This window comes from Schistocerca gregaria, chromosome 8 (genome assembly GCF_023897955.1).
Source record: "Schistocerca gregaria isolate iqSchGreg1 chromosome 8, iqSchGreg1.2, whole genome shotgun sequence".
Classification (NCBI taxonomy): Eukaryota; Metazoa; Arthropoda; class Insecta; order Orthoptera; family Acrididae; genus Schistocerca; species Schistocerca gregaria.
The window spans coordinates 16527776-16534515 of NC_064927.1; the positions used below are offsets into that span (position 1 = coordinate 16527776).

The 6740-nt window shown below is 45.5% G+C and overlaps 1 non-coding gene across 1 annotated transcript; it reads right to left on the reverse strand.

Moving 5' to 3' along the window:
- Nucleotides 1-1955: 1955 nt before the first annotated feature.
- On the reverse strand, nt 1956-2028 carry Trnak-uuu (transfer RNA lysine (anticodon UUU)). The gene has a single exon. It is a non-coding gene; the product is annotated as a tRNA-Lys (tRNA).
- Nucleotides 2029-6740: the final 4712 nt, after the last annotated feature.

Here is a 6740-nt window from a genome sequence, read left to right on the forward strand (position 1 = left end):
AACCAGAGCAAGTGCGTGGCTGACCGTCATACATAATGATCGCCCTACATCCGCCGATGACAAGACAGGACGGAACATGTTTGGTCAATTCAATTTTAATCTGTCGCACCCCGTTCTTAACGGGGTACGTTGTAAAGGTGGTCCATTTTTCTGCCATATGGCTGATCACTCCGCCGTAGGGCTGGAAAGCCGCGCCGACTACGTCCGGTGGTACTTCAAAAGGGAGTTCGAAGACGCGTATCGTACGTAGGCCAAGCCCCGCGTGATCGATAGAGACCGCCCCAATATGGCCATCAGAATGTTTGAATTTAAGACCGTTCGCATGTGCGCTCACGATTCTGTTGCACACCTCGTCATTTACTAGCTTGACGTAGACAACACTGCTGGTGATAGAGAGATGGATAACAATTATGTCTCGCGGGTCAATTTTAACGTCGTCACGTAAGAAACGTTGCACTTCAAAAGCTCGCGGTCGTGCATGATCGGGTTGAAAACTGATATTGATGGTGGTTTGTCTGTATGAATGTGCCATGGTGCGTCGGTAGTGACAACGCAGTAGTAAACAACTACGAGCACTCGCGACCACGCGGACGGGACGTAAACAAGACGTCCTCGCCGCAGCGCTGCGGAAAGCAGACTGACCATTAGGCCACACGGTCACTGACGACCAAGTATAACTTATATACGACTCATCTCGAAACGCTCACACCCCAGAGGAATTGTGTTTTCGTTCTACACAGACGCTGCCCCTTGCTGTTTCCCACCCTTTCGTCACATTCAACCTCTTACGAGACCGACCAAATATAGACTGGGAAACAAAACCACACACTTTGTGCATTCGCAATCGAAGACAGGGCGTCTCTCGCCGCATTTGCTACGATGGCCATTTGCTACTTCTGCAGAAGCGGCGGCGACGACGACGACCGAGAGACACTCTGAGATATATGAAAAATACATCTACTGCCTCGTCCCACATTATGCTGTACCGCTTTGACAAATGCTTTATCTGCGCCATTCGCCTTAATCACATCTGAGAGTAATTCTTAATAAAACGCCTGTCGCTAATTGTTCGTCATCCCAATTACTGTTTGCTATACGGCCACGACGCACAACTGATATCCAAAATTCGTCTGCCTCCTGTGAGAATCGAACTCATGACCCCTGGTTTACTAGACCAGTGTTCTGCAACTTTTTTTTTTTTATTTTTATTTTTTTTTTTTTTTTTGATGTGGTGAGAATGATTTTGCCCCAGTGAGTAAAACGTGTACCTCTGGTGGGACTCGAACCCACAATCCCCAGTTTAGGAGACCGATGCCTTATCCATTTTCTTCAACGCGAATTTCCGGTACCGGGAATCGAACCCGGGCCTCCTGGGTGGGAGCCAGGTATCCTAGCCACTTTTTTTTCTTTTTATCTTTTTTTCCCCTCCTCTGAGGATTGAACTCACGACCCCTGGTTTACCACACCAGTGCTCTGCCACTTTTTTTTAAATCTACAATCATCTATATGAAGGAGATTATAACTGAAAATTATCGTGGCTCCATTGCCTTGTGGTAACAGAAAAACGACAAAGAAGTGAAAGGAAAAGGGAAAATTAATCCACTGAGCTAAAGATGCGCGGGCTAGCGGTACTTTTGCGTACTTCGTCCTTACGGTCGTCTGGATAATCAGTCTTCAGCTAACAACACTTCATATTACCGACTAATATTTGCAGCTATGGCTACCCATTACTGCTTGGCTACACATCTGACACGTAACCGCTGTGATCTCCAACCAACACCACTTGCATTTCAGAACATGTCTTTCAAACATGTCTACAAAATCACCTTCACCTTCAAATACAGTTTCCTTGCGACTGACGGAGACCTAGGCAAAGTTTAAAGTTGCTATTTCCATTAATTCACGTTAATCAGAAAAATGGTAATTTACATCTGCAGCGGAACAAAATTCCGTTCCGCCCAGCGTGGGGCTCGAACCCACGACCCTGAGATTAAAAGCCTCATACTCTAGCGACTGAGCTAGCCGGGCTGCCTCTGTGAATACATGCCGGGTACCACGTCACACAGTACTCGTTTGGGTTGGGTGGTCCCATACAGAATCTCTCCATGCTGCCTAATGTGTTCCTAACGTCACACTCGTCACGTTCTTCAATTTTATTTCATAATCATTTCTGAGAGGTAAAGGAATTGCATGAAAACCTGCAGAGCTAGTGGCGTCAAAATTAACACACATACTGGATGTGACTCATAAGCCGAACGAGTTACTTTCCGACGTTGTCTTAGATGTACAAGTGCCAGTCAAAACTCGCGGCGACGGCACTCTGCCGACCATTTCGCTAGTTAACACCGGTCTTGTTGTGTGTGTTTCAAGCTGAAGAACATCTCCAAGCAGGAAATGGTCAACAGCAACATTCAGACGGTTTCGTACTGCTCAATTGCTACATTAAAACGGTATGTTTCTTTTTCACAACTGGAAAAACACGACCGTGACAGAATTCAAACCTGCAGCCTTCGGATCCGAAGTCCGACGCCTTATCCTCTTTTTTTTTTTTTAAATCTCATTTTGTGCGCTTTTCTTTGTTGTATCTGCTCGGGGCGGACGTTGTAAGACATCCGATGAAGTTCATTGATGATCGATCAATTCAGTTTTTTTTTTTTTTTATGACAGAGGGTACGTAACCCTCTGACCGAACACTCTGAGCTAACGTGCCGGCAAAAATCTCATATTGTTCGTTTCATCTGCTAGTGGCGGCCGTCGTAAGACGTCCGTTTTAGTTCGTCGTTGACCCCTTAACTCAGCTGTTTTTTTATTACAGAGGGCAGCTAACACTGACCGAACACGCTGAGCTACCGTGCTGGCAAGACCATTTCGCTAGTTAACATCGGTCTTGTTGTGTGTGTTTCAAGCTCAAGAACATCTCCAAGCAGGAAATGGTCAACAGCAACATTCAGACGGTTTTTGTACAGCACAATTGCTACACTAAAACGGTATGTTTCTTTTTCAGAACTGGAAAAACACAACCGTGACAGGATTCGAAAGTGCAATTTTCGGATCCGAAGTCCGACGCCTTATCCATTAGGCCACACGGTCACTGACGACTTAGTATAACTTATATACGACTCATCTCGAAACGCTCACACCCCTGAGGAATTGTGTTTTCGTTCTACACAGCCGCTGCCCCTTGCTCTTTCCCACCCATTCGTTACTTTCAACCTCTTACGAGAACGACCAAATATAAACTGGGAAACAAGACCACACTCTTTGTGCATTCGGAATCGAACGTACCTTGAGCATGCTATGCGTTTGAAGATGCGCGCTGGTAACGTGGGGGCACCATAGAGCAGGGACATGCCAAACAACCATTTCCCGTATTATAAGTCCTCTTGATAGGAATAATAGAAGATGCAGAAAACTTCTGGTTCTTACTAAATCTTTGTGCAGCTTTGATGAAAGATAATGCGAAATGAAAGTAAACAAATGAGGATCCTCTTCTGGGTGTCGCACTGCGGAACCAAAAGTAAAGTGCTTTCATTGCAAAACGAAAAGGAACACCAAAATACAATTAAATGTTGGAGGCCGAGTGCACGATGTACTCTGTACCGTCTATTGATCCATGATGCAAATCACCCACATCTGACGGTGCGGAGCAGACCAATCCATGGAAACAATAACAATAATAACAAAGTAGTGAAAAAAAAGAAAAACTCCGCCCAATGGATTTAGAAACTTAAATTCTTCCATCACTTAAAGCAATAGTGAGAAAATATTGGAACTGGTCTTTATACTGTCGCAATTTCTTAATCGCATAGTACTCTTCGATGAGGTACATCTGATAATCGTGTAGCGTTGCCGTTGTATGGACGAGCATGTAATAGACGAACTGGCCCATGAGCCAGACATAACTATTATTCTTAGATTGAGGATAAAGCTGCCAGTCTGGTCGGAGCGCGTCTTGAAGTTGAATGGAAGTATCCGACGTCCTATTAATGACAGCGAGTTTCTTTCGTGTCCACTGCCATATCTGTGTTTGATCCCTGCAGTGAAAGAGATGCGGCAGGGTTTCCACTAGGTTACACTTGGCACAAAACGGGGTGGGCCGCAGCTTGATTTTGTGCAATTTCTCTCCAGTGGGAATCACCTTATTGACAGCGTCATACCAAACAGATCGAACTCTGGAACGAAGGAACGGATAACTAATGTTCTTCCATATATTTCTATAGTTTATGCCTAAATGTTTCTTCTGAATTGGGTTATTCAGCTGCCGTTCAGTAAGAGCACGATAGATCTCCGTCGTGTGGAAAGGATGCGGGTTATCCTGAACATAGCTGAGCTCCACATAATATCGCCAGACATAGCTGAGCTCAGGATGAATGTGTCCCACATACGTTGGCGCAGACAACTCCTTTGGACGTAAGGTCTTGAAAAGCTGTTCCGTAAGGCTATTTTGGTTACTGTGTAGTATGCGGGAAGTACGAGTTAAAAAAGTAGCCACAAATGGGATTCAACGTCTTTGACGCCTAAGCCACCTCGGGAACGAAGTAACGAGGTAGCTTTAAAGGAAACTTTAAAGATGTTCCCTCCCCAGACATACCAGCAAGCAAGTGCTAAAAATTTTTTCGCAATGGCTGTTGGGATTGGTAAAACAGCGGCAGTATGATAGAGCTTACTGAAAACGTAACTATTAATAAACTGTGCCCTCTGCATCCGGTCTAAAGACCGCATGTTATGTTCTTTGATCACCGCACGTAAGATGGTAAGCTTGCGTTCCCAATTCGCGTTGAGCATTGCCTGGGGATGTGGTGATATAACCAGGCCTAAATGCCACAGATGTTCGGTCTTCTCCAACCAAGAAATATCGATGGCGTTTGGATTACGACCCAACGGCGTGATTTTGGACTTTCGCTCATTAAGTCTGGCGCCACAAGCGACAGAGTACTGATGGACAATCCGACGAACTGACCCCAGCTCTTCGGTGGTAGTAATAATCACACTGATATCGGCGGCATAGGCGTGGCAGACCGTTTTGTTGTTTAACGTTTGCAACCCATGTAAAGTTATGTAAAACTTTTTAAGAAGTGGCTCTATAGCAATCGAGAATAAAGTCATGGAAAGGGGGCACCCTTGTCGTACTGCTTGTCGTATAGGCACAGGGGCGGTTAACTGGCCGTTAACCTTCACGCGTGAAGACGTTCCGCAGATACATTTCTTAATAAGCTGTCGAAAACGCTGACTGAATCCCATTTTACTCATTGTGCGCAATAAAAATCCGTGATTAATTCTGTCAAACGCCTTATCGAAGGCGAGAAACAGTAACGCCAAATCAGTGTTGGTAATCCAAGTTAAATAAGCCAGGTCACGATATTCACACAGGGCATTTAACATAGATCGACCACTGACTGCACTCGTCTGATAAGGGCCAAGTACTTTGCCAAGAAGCACTTTTAAGCCTGTTGCTTATAATCCTAGTCAAGATCTTGAAATCGGAGTTAAACAACGTAATGGGCCGAAAATCATTTAACATAGACGGATTTGATGTCTTAGGAACCAGGACAACCATTCCTTGCGTGAACTGCGGGGGGAAGGCAGCATGCGAGAGCAATTCATGGTACATTCGGGTCAATTCGTCGCCGATCACATCCCAATACCGTGAATAAAATTCGACCGGTAAGCCGTCTACGCCGGCAGCTTTGTTCTTGGCAGCGCACGCAATAATGGACTTAACTTCAGAGTTGGTGACATTGGCCAAGAGATCAGCGTTATCATCCTGATCCACTGTGGAGGCGATGTCGGTTAAAAATCATCCTCCGCCGATAGATCGGTATCTGACTCGGAATAATGTTCTCGAAAATAATTGAAGACATACGCCTTGATAGCACCCTGCTCATTGTACAGATGCCCCCCAGCATCCGTAAGATGAGCAATAAGTTTTTGTTTACCACTTTTCTTTTCCCTTATGATATGGAATAACGATGTGGACTCGTGGGAAACGTCATCAGAAGACCGCGATCGTACCCGATTACCAACAAGTGCTTCACGAACTAAAGCTGTAAGTTTTGCTTTGATACGCTTGATGCGGATCAGGTTGTCGGACAATGCGGAGGGATCGCTGTACAGCTGGCGTAAACCGAGGAAATAAAATTCTAGAGACTGTTTCCTCCAGTAAGCCCTCGTCCTGGCAAACTGGCAAAGACATTTCCTAATCCGCGGCTTAACAAAATCCGTCCACCAAAGAATGCGCTCCCTATACCGAGCTTGCCTCTGGAGGCACTGCTGCCACGTGGCAACGAGGCAACGCCTTAAGTCCGCTTCTTCTAGCAGCGAGACATTCAGCTGCCACGTGCCGCGTCCCAAAAATGTCTTCTGTCGCAAATGCCGTAACGTTACGTGGTATGCGGAGTGGTCACTAAAACTGAGCGGCCATAGTTCACAATCACGAATGGTATTTAAAAGATCTTGAGAAACATAAAACCTATCCAGACGGCTGGAAGAGGCAGCGCTCACATAGGTATATCCCATCGTGTGTGGTCGATGGTGACACCAACTATCTTTTAAATGCAGTCCATCTGTTAACATTAGTAGCTCGGGACAAAAATTAAAATTCGGACGTTGATCTGCTTTGCGCAAAACGCAGTTAAAATCCCCACCCAGGATGATCTTCAGACGAACGTTTGTCAATAATGGCACAACTTCAGCCCTAAAAAAATCACTTCTGTCCCGTCTGCCAGCGGACCCTGTCGGGG